At 38.9% G+C, this 16680-nt stretch overlaps 2 protein-coding genes across 5 annotated transcripts in view; one reads left to right on the forward strand and one right to left on the reverse strand.

Annotated features, from left to right (window-relative positions):
* The window catches only part of hsf4 (heat shock transcription factor 4), a 38020-nt gene extending 32890 nt beyond the window's left edge, over positions 1 to 5130 (forward strand). For all 4 annotated transcript variants that reach the window (XM_050073675.1, XM_050073678.1, XM_050073676.1 and 1 more), the window contains one exon: positions 1351 to 5130. The gene's annotated coding sequence lies outside the window, so the exon portion shown is untranslated. The remainder of the gene's footprint in view (positions 1 to 1350) is intronic.
* The window catches only part of LOC126408262 (histone H4), a 583921-nt gene that overhangs the window by 282245 nt on the left and 284996 nt on the right, over positions 1 to 16680 (reverse strand). The gene's annotated exons all lie outside the window — the stretch shown is intronic.

Genomic DNA, 16680 nt, shown 5'->3' on the forward strand with positions numbered 1-16680 from the left:
CTTCTTTCAGACTGATAGGTTTAAGGTTATCTCCGTTATTAGAACCAAACGACAGCCGTTGCTGTTTCAGAGCTGAAGGACCAGCGTTCTAAAAGTAACGGAAGTAACTGATGTCTTGTTTGAAAATGTACTTAAGTATTTGATTACTCAAACAGCAAACTAACACATTAGGTTAGTCGTTACTGCAAAAAGTAATCAAAGTACTCTAACGCGTTACAAAGTAACGCGTTAGAGTACTTTGTAACGCGTTATACCCAGCTCTGGTAGCTAAGTGGTTATAACGCACGCCACATTTCCCCACAGTATCCTCGGTTCAATACCAGCCTTGGGACCTTTGTTGCATGTTATACCCAACACTCTCTCTGCATTTCCATGCTATTCTGTCTTCTTTCAGTAAAGGTGAAAATACAAAGAAAGAAAAACACAGAATATCAAAACAGGAACATCATAAAACACATTTTTATGAAACTGTACATACTACTCTCTAGCAAAATATGTCATTGCCATGGTAACAAACATTATGCTTTTGAACAGTACTGTAGACATATGGCTGGTCTATTATTTTAATATCATTATAGGTCAAGAGTTTTAAAAGGTATTCTCATACATTGTTCAAGGGTATTTTAATGCAATACTCATTTTTCCATACATTAGCAACACTTAAACTCCTTACAAGACAAGGACATTTCATATAACATCTTGCCAACTGTGACTGACGCTTATACAAGACTCTCCTCAGCCCAATCAATGTGAGCTCCGTCGTTAGCACTCTGTACCTTTTGACATCACCAAGCAAAGGCACACATTGTGTGTCAACCCTTGGGGGAGAACACATGAAGCAAGGGGTCAGCTGTACGTTTATATAATCTAAAGCATAAATGACATATTTTCCTGAATTCTTGTGACTTTCATTGCACCAATTTTGCCTTTTCTGCATTAGTTCATGTTAGAAATGTCTTCATTTTCATCAAAATAAAACATAAATGACTGATTGGGGCAAAGGCATGTCTTAAACCTGTAAGCCTATGCTGCTAAGATCTTTTTTGTCACATCTGGCAGGCCCTTCAAAATAAGATACTGGATTTTTCAAGATAATGACAAAACAAAATTCACTTATTAGTCATGAAACAACGATTTGTGGCAATCATTTACACTATAAATATGGGATACAAGTATTGTATTAAGAAAGACATGACAAAATCCTGACCTATCCTTAAAACTTAAATCCAAGAGCTGCAGATAATTCTGTTGTCTGTTGTTTTCCTCATCCCCATTCCTCCATGTGTAACTATGGAGGTGCTGAGGTGCTCAAAGACTGACTCTGCCATCTCTTCTTGTTTCTCTCCTCAGGCCACAGAAGCTGCTGTTCCCCTCATTATTCCACTCTGCATGGGTTCGATCCCACAGCCCTGCCAGGCTGTTTCTTACGCGTGGCTTTACTTTCTTTCTTTCGTTCCATTCACATACCTACAAAGTGCAGCAATGAAGAAGTCTGCATGCTTATATTTCCTGGCCAGTTGACTGCCATTGGGCCTGTCAGCCACCAGCTCTGTGGGCATGAGGAAATATATATACATATATCTAAACTCCAATATTATGCCAGCTGGATGCAGGCGGTGCATTCTTGGCTCCAGCACTTTAGTCTTTGTGTGAGAGGGAGTTCCTGCCTGTGAAAGTGACTTTTTCTTCCTCTATTGTATAAAGAATCTATTACGGATGTACAAATGAATATTTTTATTATTTTATCCTTCCTACAAAAATACTGTATTTGTATCCAAGAGAAAACTTAAAGCAAAAAAAAAAAAAAAAAAGTCACTGTGAAAAACCATCTTGGGGGGGACAATGTAGCATACTGTATATTACAAGTTATGTGAATTTTGTCAGTCTGTGTAAGGTTGTTGACGATGTAAAGGCTCCTCATATATTTCATGCATTTCAGATCATGATAAATGTGTTGAGATAGATCAGAGGTGAGTAAGCCTTCTATGATATGAAAGGTTCCTTTAGCAAAAATGTGGAGGAGGTTTTACACACTGAAGCACCCATCTAATGTATCTTTGCACAGGCCTGACATGTAGCTGGAGACTTAGAGTTATTTCTCTTCTGTCCATTTAAATGTGAAGTTTCAAGGAAATATTAAAAGATAGACTTCTCATTTGACAAAACCATGAACACCACTGCATTTTTGCACAATCTGTATCACTAGTTATATAGAGTTATGACAACAGGTCATTTATTTTCTGTTTGTAGATGACCAACACTTTGTTGCTCTACACATGCATGTCTAAAAGAGATACTGGCCTCAATAACAGGGGTTTCAAAAATCCAAAAGCAAAATTTAGCCTTGGAGACACGGTGTCTCTGAATGTTACTACTGTTTTTAACTGGCCACACGTTAAGTTAAACCTTGAGTGTGCATAGAACATAGAAACCCTAATAGAGAGTCAAGACAGTGGGATGCTGCTTTTCATACTCTGTAAAAAAGTTAAAAAAATTAAAAAGATAGAATACTCAGTACCCAGGAGCCAGTCTTTAAAAAGATTTTGTTATGGTTGACTGCGTTTCAGTAAATGCTTGGTGGGGTGGTTACTTGAGAATTTAATCTGTTATAGAACCATGAATACCTGCTTGAAGAAATGCATATTAATTTTCTGTATTACTAAAGATAATGAATAACCATTGGATGTAAAATATTAGTCCTCAGCACTGGTTGCAGGCAACAGTTTAATGGTTAACTTGATGCTGAAAATTCTTCTGGGAAACCTCCAGGAGATGAGTTGAATCGTGCAATACTGTACAGAACTGTGAGAACTCACAAAATTGCAATACATGGATGACCATAGGAATGTAGGAAACAGCAACTGTGAGTGGTGGACTGGAAGACACCATAGTAAGATGCACTGCAGAAGGATAATGTTAGCCTGTGAATCTTAAAGCCCTGCTAGCTCTTCATGCTGAGTCGGACCAAAGCTTCAGCCTGTAGTTTCAGCAGCCCAGTCGCCAGAAGAAAATGTTGACATTGTATATTTTTGCAAACCATGAGTATGTTACATTTGCACATTTCATACATATCATATCAACATTTCAAAAGTGATGTAGTATAGCAGCTGGTGGATGACGTGACACCTAGGCGAGACACCTATCGAGCTGCAGACCACTGTTCGAGACCAACTGGTTGTAATTTAGTAAGCTGTCACTGTTTTTCCAGCGGCTTTTAGGCACAAAAAGCAAATGCTTTTTCCGAGACATAGTTGCTTTTCCTGCCTGAAATGTAGTTGTTTTTTTTACAGAGACACTGCTGGTTTTCCTGCAGGGATATTAGCACAATAACAGCTGTCTTTTGCTGAGACATCACTGCTTTTCCTGCAGAGAATGAAAAGCAGTTGTTTCTTTACCGAGACATCGTCACTTTTCCTGCCCAGACAATGGCACAAAGTTGTTTTTGCTAAGACGTTGCTGCTTTTTCCTGTGGGATAGTGACATGAAAAGTGATTGTTTGTTACCAAGACACCACCATTTTCCTGCCAGAAAAAAAGCAGCTGTTTTTTTTTGTTTTACAGACATAGCTGCTTTTACCGCAGGGATGGTGGCATAAAAAGTGGAGGTTATCGTTGAGAAATCATTGTTTACCTGCTGGGATAGTGGCACCAAAGGCAATTGTTTTTAGACAGACAACACTGCTTCTTCTGCTGGGATAGAAGCACAAAAAGTAGATGTTTTTTGTTGAGATATCACTGATTTTTCTATTGGGATTGTGCCCCCCAGAATGCTCATTTGAAGCCAAAACATGATCTTTTCCTAACCATTATTCCAGTGGTTTTTGTGCCTAAATGTAACCACATGTTTACCACAGCCTTGTTGAAATGAAAAATGTCAATATATGTGCAACACAATAACATGCAAATGCAACATATCTGTGGTTTGCAGGAATGTAAAAAGCCAACATTTTTGGGGGACTGGGTTGGTTTCAGTTCAGTTTTGAGGAGGCGCACGTTAGCTACAACTTAGCCTGCTGCAAGTCTATGCGTGTAGCCCCACTGTAACCGCAACCCCTTATAGCTGAATGCCTTCTTGCACAAAATAGCTGGACACTTTGGGAATCTAAAAGCCCTGCTAGCTCTTTACACCCAGTCAATCCATGCAGATTTGAACTAGCTTAACAACCAGCCAACCAGCAACTGTATTTTCAGAACTACACTCTGCTGCTAGCAAGGCCAAAAATTGGTAGCGATTTGCATTAGCTTTTAGAAAAGGGCATGTACAGTGGTACTTGGTACAGTATGATTTAGCAAGTTAGAAAATAACATAGACAGGATTGTAACTGATATATTACGGCACTGAGTCAGGAAAAAACGACAGCTGTGTTGATACTGGGTAGATTTACCGAGACATTAAATTGAATTTGCCAGATTAAAAAGCTAATGCAAACTGTCCCTTGCAGGTTAACATTTTTGTGTCAGACCCTCCTTCCCTGTGCAACAGGCTGTGGTGTATAACAAGTGAAATTGCACTAAAAATCACAGTTGTATGATATTTGAGAGTATACAGTACATTTTAGACATAGCATTTATTCTTGTTCCTCATGATAATATGAGTGTTGATGATTTTTTTTTTCAAGGAGTGATGAATACACACATTCAGTTGCTGTTGTGTTCTTAATTTATTCTGTTTTCCATTTACTCATTTGCACTGGAAATGAATGGATGTGTGTTCAAATGACATTTATGCTTGTCAGGATTGCAGATAGATAAGGAAGTATTTTTGTTAACTGAGTGAAAAAGATCTCCGCTGTAACAAAGCCTGGCATCCCAAAAGCACTTCTGCACTACTTACAGACAACAACACATCAGCACATCAATACATTAAGAGAAGATGGCAAAACCCTTTCTTGTTACAACAAAATACACCTGCTGTCAATAAAGTCACACGGGCAGTCTTAGTGCTTAGATGCTTTTGAAAGCGGGCCACAACCTGCTAAAAATGTGAAATGTTTTAAATAGTTTTTTGCAAAGACTAAAGTGTATTGTTACAGCGAGTCAAAGAAACTGAACATGTATTCCACCTGTGTATGAAATATTTAAGTTGTTAAAACAAATAAAAGTGAAAGAAAGCAGACTAAAGACATTTTAATTACTCTCTTTGAATTAGTGTCGAATTGTTATTTGTTGTCTGTAAATGCATGTCCTTGTTTATGCAATTAACTATGAAATGTCTAAAAGGCTTCAACAAATAGGTAGTGCTGTGTGCCAGGGCAATTGGGGCCAGGAATGGATTAAACAGTGTGTTGGTCTGTTTTGACATAAACTGTTAGCATTAGCCTGCCTGGCAGTGGTTTGTAGTAACATGGGTGTTGCAGAGGTGACGATGAATGAAAAACACAACTACATTGGAAAGCTTGGTGCAAGAACAGTAACTATTTTATAACAACTTTTGTAAACGGCAGCCATTTTAAAGTACATCATAAAAACTCCAGTAACACTTGTAGTGTTAAGAATTTTATAGTGACATTAAAATATTTCAGCTTCTGGCCCTAATTAATGGATATATAGAAGATTTGATATGGTTATATTTCCTCATAAGTGGGAGCATGTAAATATTAAAAAGCAGTGGTCCAAGAATCAAGCCTTGTGGAACCTCTGATGAAATATTTGTTTGCAAATCAACAAATGTAGGGTGATCGATGGCAGCAGAGAAGCTCCTGTCCTTTAAAACCAGTTTAAAAAAGGGCCTGTTGTATCAACTGAAACCTAATCCACATGGACCCAGATATTTTTGTGAACACGGTTTTCCCTCCTTCGTTCTCAAAACATTTCTTTTCCTCATAAGCACAGATAAAGAAATATATCCCTGTTCAAATGAAAACGCAAAACACAACAGAGTTACTGTCAAGAGTAGCCAAACCAGGTGGTGATATAACTGTAACCCTAAAGCCAAGCAAAGAAGAAGATGAAGAGGATCCAGCCAATCAGAAGCCTGAAAATAGCTATTACAGAAAAGCTACCTGGAGCAGTGGCCTTAGCACATTTTAATGCCCCTGTTCCTTAGTTTGGTGGAAGAGTAACTGTACATTTATGTGTAAACATGTAAAAAAAATCCTGTTCACAAGGTGAGAGGGAACACTGTTTTGGTCATGACTGCTATCACACAAAATGTCTTCTCATTTGTGGCACTTCATGAAGGAGATAACGGCAGGCATTCTGAAGTCTTTAGTTTTCTACACATTGACGCTGAAAACTAAGTTTCTAAAAATCTTCGCCCTGGAAGGAGTTTTGCGAAAGATCTGTTCTCATAAAACGCAGTTTGTTTGTGGAAAAAAGGCCAAAACACATAGAGAGGACTACGTTTAAGAATATAACCATGTAAGTGTGGATAAGGCCTGAATTTCTAAGTCTTTCAAGAGAAAGGAGACAGAAGTCAAAATATAAAAAAGAAAGAGCTAAATGGATAATTACAGTTCGTAACCTCTGATGTGGTTCTATGTCGTGGGCATGGTGCTGTTTACACTTACACTATCTGACTCTTTCTGAATGGCGTCATTAATAAAACAAAGACTTCAAGGTAACTGCCATCACCTCCATTATGTAAATACACAAATGTTTAGCTTACATTTCACCCACATATAGTACTGTTGGATTGTAGATTTGGTCTACAGTACAGTATGTATCTGTCTGTCTGTCTGTCTGTCTATTATATTGTGGTTTGTTTTGTCCACTTCTGTCTAGTCTGTTTTCTCTCTCTGTCGTCCTTTTATTCCATTAATTGCATTTTCATTTTACAGTATTTACACTGATGTTGCTTTAAACTCTTATGTACAAAAGCATTTTCTGAGTAGTGCTATACAACTGAAGTTATTATCTTCACATGATGTCTGAGGATGTACAACAAAGACTGAGGTGGGGTCATCTGTAATAAGCAGCACACAATGTCTGGGGGAAAAAGGCTTCACAAAAGACACTTTTCATTTAGGAATTCCAATTATCTTTTGTCCTCTATGTGGCACAGATAACCAGCAGCTTAGAAACTGCCAACCTGGCCAGTAGTGTGTCCTGGATTAGATAGACCTGCAGTTATGGTCATTTAATAATGCTCATTGTCAAGGCTGCCAGATATCAGTGCACTGCAAATATATATTAAGCAAAGGCTTGGTGCAGTGTCACTGTGCGTGAAACACTTTTGTCTTAATCTTATGGATGAGACCTACCATGTATTCAAATTAATTTGGGCTCTCTTCATAACTTAAATTTCTTAGAAGATACACTACAAGCTACCATATTATATATTTTCAGGTTAGCTCCTGCCTGGTAGTTGCAGGAACCAAATAAATCAAATCAAGTTTATTTATATAGCACATTTAAAAACAAAAGCTGACCGAAGTGCTGTGCAAAATAAAAGAATGACTCACAAATATATGGCAATTCAAAATGTACACAAATATAAAACAGAATAAAATTGGTAAGAACAATAACAAACGTGTAAGGATAAAATAAAATACTAAAATATTAAAATCATTACAGACAACCAAAAGCCATTGAAAATATTTACGTTTTAAGATTTGTCTTAAAAGTGTCAGTGGAGGGAGGGCATTTGATCAAGAGGGGAAGGCTATTCCAGAGCTTTGGAGCACCAGCCACACAAAGATTACTGGCAGACACCTAGGCACAAAGAGTTACAATAGCCCAGCCTTGAGGAGATGAATGCAGTGGTTACAGTCTTGAGTTCATTGTGTGAGATGATGGACTTAAGTTTTGCGATGTTTCGTAGTTTAAAATAACAGCCTTTCACCAGAGTGTTGATTTGTTTGTCAAATTTGAAAGAAGAGTCAAAAATGACACCAAGATTTCTGCCATGGGTATGAACGTAAAATGTGAGTGGTCCTAAGTGGCTGACTATGCTGTTTGTGTTGCTGGGGGAACCACAAACAATAACCTCTGTTTTGTTATCGTTTAACTGAAGACAGTTTGTGATGTAATAGAGTTGGAATCCCCTGGGTTTAACGCAAGATAAATTTGTGTGTCATCGCATAACAGTGAAAAGAGACTTTGTGCTGGTGGAAAATAGCACCTAATGGAACCATGTACAGTGTAAATAAAATGGGCCCTAAGATGGAACCTTGAGGTGCCATCCTGAGTCGGACTCAAGAGCAACTTCATACCAAGCAAAAGGTCCTGTGCTTGTTGAACTTATCTCCCTCTCCTCCCTCCCCACCTTTGCGGACTTTCATATTCTTTATACTACGTCTGTTGTTCTGAATGTCAAATAATGACACAGATGGGTTTACATTGGGGTTGATTTAAAGCCTGGTCTGTCTCATACAGATGCTAAAGAGTGACACCAAGGACGCTGCCAAAGTAGCGTATTTTGACATCCTGGGACTTGCAGCCGCTCTGCACTGTGCTCATATAACACTGTCCAAGCACAGTTCCCACCTTCTGGCTCCCCTCCAGCTAACAATGATAGCTCTGGCAACACTGTTCACATTGTTACTTGACTGTTCATGTTGTTAGCAATGTGAGTTGTTAGCCACCAACTCAGCCACCTCCATGTTGAGAACCATGTGCAGACAACCTCTGAATCATAGATACAAATTTTTAATGCACTTAAAAATTTGGCGTTACATTTGGTACATTTTGGCACATACTTTGTTGTTTAGAACTAAATACACAAAGTTTAGGCCTTGAACTTGACCTGAGACTTCATGGCGAAGATGTGGGAGTTATAAAACAATGACTTTTGGCCAACCTCTGACTGCAAGTAATTGCAGCTAGCTGACAGCATAGCTGTTATGAACAATCATTTACACATCTTTGTTGTGCCACAGCTCCATCTGTTTGTGTTGTCACTTTGATTTCTTACCAGAAATCTGCTCCTACAGTAAAACTCTGTAACCATGGAACTTTGTGACTCATACAGCCAGCTCCTGGTGTATATTCAGAGCATACTTTATGAAATGAGAGTGGCAGTATGGTTTGGATATGCCAACCCTCCCCTCCACCAACATTACAAAGATAGTGTTGTGATGTGTTTTGAAAATGACATTCACTTCAAACTCTTGTAAATTAGGCATAAGTGCATACTGTCATGCAACACATTTTAAGGGCTTTATGTGCACACACACACACACACACACACACACACACACGCACAGGAAGTATAGCTGCTATAAATATCGTTATCTCTCCTCTCAACTCGTGTCTCTCTCAGGTTCTCTCTGTCTTGTCTTCTCCTTGTTTCATGGTGGTGGAGCTGCACTCCTCTCCAGTTACGCCTCTGATGTAGCACATATTCCATTTGTGAATCCTCCAAATTAGATTTCAGCCCTTTTAACCAACCATCAGCCCAAGAGTGTAAAATCACTGTCTAAAATTTTCTCACAACAATGATGTCAGAGAAGGTGTTGCTCTCTCTGATTACTGGCACATTGCAGCTGCAGCTAGGCGTGAAGCGAGATAAGTGCACTTTCCCACAGCTAGGCTGTACTGAATATCACTGTGATAAATTGTGTTTTTTTCTTCTTTTATTGGTCTTTTTAAATGTACAAATGAACCAGTGAATTTTCTAGATATGAACTTCAGGTTGATGTTTTTAATATTTTAATCCTTTTGTTGTATTGCTGCTGCTGTTTAATGTTTTTTATTAAATCAGCCTTTCAGGAGGTCAGCCCAATTAGCTGTTATTATTGCTGCTGTTTATATTTACTTCTCTCAGAAGCCTATTATCAATCCTAAAATCCTGCCATTCATGTACTCCTCACTGGATGACTCACACAATACAACCTTTGTTTTGTTTTATTTTTTTCTGGCAGCTAAATATTTTAAATTTAACTAGTCTGTTGAAGCTACAGTCTGTTCAGCAACAGTATGGTGAATATTTAAGTAGTGCGACCTGGAAGATGGCATTATCTGTGCTGTGCTGTCGGAAGTGTTCTGTATGAGATACCAGCAGTTAAGGCTTTTGCCTTAGAGTCTCTCCTTGTTTTATATGATGATTTTCTGTAATTATTTTAGTTTTTCTCAGTGCAGTTTTCCATGTTATGTAACCTGTGTGTCTGGCATTCATGTCGTGACATTTCTGACATTTAGCTGATAAAATTTTATGATGAGACGGTCAGTACAGTGTGTATGTCTAGTCTTGCTCAAGAACCTGTAACACATACTGGAGTTGTGGTGGATGTTAAACTTGTGAAAAATGAGATTCAGTGTGCAGATTTAGGATCCTTTTACTTTATCTTCATTTTGAAGGTCAACTTTACCTTGAGGTATCAAGCTCTTTGTAGCTTAGAATATAACTTGAGATCAGATGGTTGCTACAATTCATGCTGAGAATGGAAGGAGTCTGTCTGTATGTATACTGTATCTCTCCTTCGATTTTCATGACAACTGTTCATCTGATTGACTTCAGACTTGGTAGTTTTATAGCTGAGGTCCCAAGGAAGAGGAGGAAAAACTTATTAGTTGCGCACAATGTATTCTCTGTGTAGTGTATTGAGAGGGGGACACTATGAATGGGATACTTCACTCACAAAATGACCATTTGTATATCAATTACTGAATGTGTGTTACTTACTCTCTTCCTCCACAGTGAACTGAGACTCTGAGAAAACAGCAAACATTCTTCATGAATTGAAGTCATAGGGGTCTGCATTTCAAAACAGCAAAACCACATGAACTTGTGCAGTGTAACCCAAGTCTCATTTATCCAGGTGTACGCTCAGTATTTCCCAAACATTATATTACAAAACACTTCTGCCTATGAGTAGCGTGCCATGAGCATGCCTGAGCATGTGCTTGCATATGAGCTCTGCTTGAGCAGAGTTTCAAGGCAGGCATATGTTCAGACTTTTTACTAGGCCACACATTAGACTGTTTGTACAGACATGTTTTAAATCATGTTTAAGCAAAAACGCATGTGGTCAGGAGGTAGTGGAGATCGGCCCATTACAAACAGGCATGTTTTGAACAGGCACTGCACTAGTCTGCTAAAATCTGCTAAAAATGACAGAGTGGCCACAGTAATGGGGCAGTGCAACAAGCTGTAAAACAAAAGTTACATATTATCATCTAATGAAGCTGATGTGTGATATGTTCAGACAAATGCCTACTAGACAAGAAAGCTAATTAGCAGGGGCACACCATCAGGAGAGGCAAGCCAGGTAATTATTTGGGACCCCACGAAAAAATCTGGGAAAAGGGTCCATCGATGGCCACTCATATTGGCACATTCTGCAATGACAACTATAACCTCCCCTAAAAACCACCCATAAAGGTACTATACAGTGCATGACCAACAAACACCCCTAAGTGCAGCTCCCTTTAACTGCTGTATGAAAGCTAGATACTGCTAACTATGACAGTCAGCCAGCTACTTGGAACTGTCATACATACAACATTAGGTTTTACCATTAGTGCAATGAAATAGGGCACCGATGGGCTTTTCTGGCTGGGGCCCTCCAGAGTCTAGGATCACCACTGCTAATTAGCTGATCAGTACATGAAACAGCATGTTAACCCACCAGCAATGTCACTTGGGTTTGGTTTGGTTTGGTTTGGTGTGGTCTGTGTTCTTTAATACCTCTAACAACACACTGTCTGCCCTGACATGTAAGCTACAGCATTAGTTTGTTTACTGTATCTCTTAATCTACACTGTAACACCAGGCAACTGAGATGAAAAAGGGTTGGGTTAAGTCTGATATTTACCTGACGACCTTCTTTCTCCTTTATTCCTTTTTATAATTAAAATCACAATACATAAAAAAAAAAAAAAAACAGGTTGAATGGTAAGCGGACTGCACTTTTATAGCACCTTTCTAGTCTTCCAACCACCCAAAGCGCTTTTTACACTGCATCACATTCACCTATTCACAGGCACATTCACACATTGGTAGCCGGGCTACCATAGATGGTGCCACCTGTTACTTTGTAACCATTCACACGCTCTCACACACCGATGGATCAGCCAGTGGGAGCAAGGATACTTCGACATGTGGACTGGAAGAGCCAGGGATCAAACCGCTGGCTTCCGGTTAGTGGATGACCCGCTCCACCTCTGAGCCGCAGCCACCCGTTGACGTTACTTTGACTACAAAATGTGATGACTTAGTGTGTTTCAGTTGGACTTTAACATCAGTAACATTAATTGAAACAATGGTAAACAATTCATCATCTTCAGTTCAAACACTGAAAGCAGCAGTTTTTTATTACTTATATTGATGCATATAACAACATTTATGAAAGTGTTCTTTATTTATTGTTTCTTTATCTTCTTATAGAATTACTCAAAGCAGCCTCCACTTTGTTCTTCTTAATTGTTGTGTAATATACCTACACAGTTTCACTGGAATATGCAGCATTAATAAGTGTAGTTTCTTGCAAAGTGCACAGAGTGATATTTGCTTGCCAATAGTTTCAGCTCCACCAAAAGTAAAGCAGAGCTGTATATGAGAGGTATTATTAGACCTTTGGAAAAAGCTTTCAGCTCTTTTTAAAAATGTTTTGAAACTACAGCCAAGTGGGACATGATCCTCATTTAAAAATCTTTTCTATCTCACTGAGTAACTCTCTGTCCTGGCCTCCTTTGTCTTTCCTCTCCTCTCTACTGTTCATCCCTCCCTCATCTCCTCCTTTCCTTTCTCTTTCTGTCTTTTCTTCTCTTCACGCAGATTGCTTTCTTTATCTCCTTGCATCTACATCCATCTCCACTCTGTTTTCTGTCCTTTTTTTTCTTCTCCTGCCCCCTTCCACCATTCTCTTTCTCCACCTCTTCTGTATCATTGTGGATCAGCTGTTGTTCCCATTTTTCCTCCATTTCTTCCTCTCTCTCCATCCTGCACCTTATTTCCGCTCTTTTCTCCTCCACCTTCCACTGTGCTCGCATCATTCTGCAACTCCTCTGCTCCCCACACCCTACACAATCTCTCTTACACCCTGTCTTCTTCCTCTTCTTGCTCTCTATCCCTCCTCCTCCTTCATCCTCCCTCCCTCCTCCATACTGCTGCATTATTCAGACTGAGTGCTATTTGGAATGGCTTGTGTTGTCCCTGAGTACTTCTCCTCTCATCGTGCTCCATGGAGCATCGCTCTGGAGCAAAACCTTCGATTGCACCAGACACACACACACACACACACACACACACACACACACACACACACACACACACACAGGCAGCAGGTCAGACCGTGGCACACACATGTACAAAATTTATAAATTCACAAACATATAGCTTCCTTGCATTTAAGCGTTGTGAATGTAAAGACATTCTCACAACTGCCATGTCACACATGCTGCTTCCTTCTCTTTCTTTCTCTTTCTTCCCCAAATACCAACCAGGGGTCCTCAGAGATCACTTAAGCAGGAGCTGCAGGCAGATGCAGGACCAGACTACAACAGAACAAGGCGTCTTTTATTCATAACTACCAGCAGCATCAAGCTGAAGCACTTCAACTGCAGGCGCCACAGCCTCACAACACAGAGCAGGGACAAGCTCCTGCACAGATGACAAAAAAAAGGAAAAAGAGGAAACATCCCTGCATATTTTATTGTTTAAAAAAGCAGGGAGGGCTGAATCGAAATACAAAGAGATACAAGGAATTGCTGAAGAGTTGCCTCACTGGAAGATCCTGCATCTTAAGTGATGTGAAAAGTAAAGGAGGAGGAAGTACAGATGAGAAGGAGGTGAGAAGAGATGTAAGAAGATAAAAAAAATGTTACTGAAATGAGCAGTTGTGTGTGTTTTATTCTCTTTTCTCTTTATTTTGCACTGGAGCCATTAATGTATAAAGAGAAGTGGATACCAGGGTTCCCACAGATCCTTTAAAGGTCCTAGAGGGTACTGAATTTATTAATGAAAAAATAAGACCTTAATTGGTATTAAATGTTTGCAATCAATATGTCAAAAGTTTTTAAAAAATGCTAGGATTTTATGGGTTGCTTTTTTGGATTCTGCACTGTAAAACCTCAAAAATAATTGTTAACATTTTAAAAATACATATATAATTTAGCAAATGCCTCTCACATTGAGGGCACCAAAAAAGTCACATTTTAGTCACTGTAAAATTGGTCTTAAATTTCATTTCAGGTGGCACTAAAAATTCTTAAACTAACTACACCCTGAGGAAGGCGCAAGCTGATGCACGTTGGTGTGTTTTTGATTTTTCTAGTCCATTGAAATAAAGGCCTTCTTCATTTTTCAAACTATCTTGAGTGCCTGGTCATTGATTATTTATGTTGTTTTTATATTGGCAATAAGTTTTCCTCTCTTTTTTGAGGTCTAAATCTAACTTGCCTTAAACTGTAGGAACTCTGGGATACAGCATTGGAGTTGTGAAAGTTGTTCAGTGGCGCATGAAGCACAAAAAGTTTGAATTCAGTGTTTAAAATTACGTGGCTTTTCAACTCTGCTTCCACAGTCCATAGAGCAGGAACACTAGAGATTTCTGACAGCCAAACGGCTTATTTTTTTAGCACTTTGCCAACTTGAATGGAGATAAAATCATTTAATCGTGTCGCAACAGATTTTTGAAATGTTATTGGACACAATGGATTAAATCCTGATAGTGAAACAAGTATTTTACAGTGGTTGTGATGCTCAAAAAGATGTATCCACTGATTTCCCATTATAAGTCTATGGGGAAAAGTCTTTCTGGGTCATCAAGTGACAGATCTGGAAGTTGTAATTCCACGGATTGTTCCTGGGACCTTAACTGGAACTGAGCTACCATGCTGTACCAAAATACCAACTTGGTTGCGTGCAGGGCCACACTGTCAGGAGAGGCAAACAAACAAATTCTTGGGGTTCACCATAAAAAATGACAACTACAAACCCTCAGTGCACCAAAAACTCCTAAGTGGGGCCCCTTCTAGCTGCTGTATTATAGCTGGAGGTTAAAATGCTGAGACGTGCATGTGCGCATGTGCCCAGTGTTATTTATTATTTTTAATAAATGTTTGTGACATTTGATCTAGCAACATTGGCCCAATGTATTTTTAACCTAAACTGATAGAATGCAGTTTTATCCAGGTGTGGGGGCTCGATTGGCTTCCCCCCAGAGTCTAGGATTGCCACTGGTTGTGTGGCAATAATAATAAATTATCTAAACTATCTGTCTAAAGTATCTCCACTTTGTAAGACTTATAATATGGGTTGCAGAAACTGGTTTTCAATGAAAAATACACAGTGATGAAGTGTTTATGAAGGTCATAAGTGTGAAATCACAACTGTTCTGGGAGAGACAGAAAACCCTTTGTGCTTACATTTGCAGCTTGAAGTGGCTCTCAGAGAGTTTTGGCAGATGTCTCCTCCATTGAGTATTTCTCTTTTTTTCAGCACAGTGGTCTCTGTGACACTTCAACTATCTTTCATTTCTGACAGCAAAGTTTCTTTGTTTCCTTCATAATTTTGCTTCTAGCTGTGCGTTTAAACTACAGCGAACACAACTGAAAGATATGAGGGGTGAATGTTCTTGGAAAAAAGGTTGAGTGGTAGTGGTGGCTCTGATGATGTGACTGGAGCATCAGGGTTGAAACTCTTCTGCATTTTTCATGCAAAATATCTTTTTATAGCTGAGTTGTAGGGATGCAAGCTAGCTGCCAGTGAAATGGAGTTACTGACGTCAAACAAGACTGGGACACTGAATCAGTGATGATTTATATTTCCTTACAAAAGATCCAGATCTTAAAGGTCACAACTCTTGAACTGATACACTGTGCTATATCATTCCAGTGTACAGTAAATGTCATTATGCATTATGAGTTTTTACAACAGTCATTGTTTTAATGCATAGCTGGAAATAAGTGGTTTCACCAGCACTTTGATCATGAAGTGGAGAAGATGAGAACAGTCACTGAAGCCTGACTCAATGCCTTTAGAAAGAGCTCACAGTGTGAATCACTGGCAGCCACATAGTCGTTGTCAATAGAAACTACAGGTCAAATGTCAATTTAATTTGGTCACCGCCTTTGAAAGTGTTGTTCATGTTCACAAATTATATGACAGAGCTTATCCTTGAAAATAACTAAATCTCTTAGCAACTGAAAAAATGAAAACTCACACAGCCCTTATTTGCAAACTCTCTCCGCACCAAGTATACAGCGAAAGAGGCTACTATTCTCTTATATAGTCACTCTCTTTTTTAATTGGAAGCCTCAATAACTTGCTTGAGCATATAAGACAATTAACAAAAACAATGTGCCATTTCTATACAGTAATGATTCCAAATGCTTTCACTGTAGCAAAGTGGCTGCATGTCAGCACTGTCAGTTGGAGCTTTTCCAGCATAAATTCAAATTACAAAGCAAAAGCCATTCCTACACCAAATTTAAGTAGATAAACTGTCTCAAAACTTTTACTTTGTCATTTGGCCATCAGTGAAATATAGAAAGTGAAATACAGATGAAATGTTAAAGATGAATGTCATGAATGGGCAAACCCAAGAGCCCAGTAAGAGTGGCTGATTTATCTGCATCAACCAATAAGGATTCAAATACATAAAAATAAATACAAATACAAAGGTATCTGAAGCTCCCTTTACACTGCCTTTTTAAGGAGGGAATTTCACACGGTTATGCCACCTTGCTGTTGTGAATAAAAGGTACAATTGCAACAGAGATAGCTCACCTTTAGGCCAGTATCAAAGGTAGTAACAGTGCTGAAAAGACCTCTGTATAAATGGGACAGCCAACAGAA

The sequence above is a fragment of the Epinephelus moara genome, chromosome 20 (genome assembly GCF_006386435.1).
Source record: "Epinephelus moara isolate mb chromosome 20, YSFRI_EMoa_1.0, whole genome shotgun sequence".
In the NCBI taxonomy this organism is placed as follows: domain Eukaryota; kingdom Metazoa; phylum Chordata; class Actinopteri; order Perciformes; family Serranidae; genus Epinephelus; species Epinephelus moara.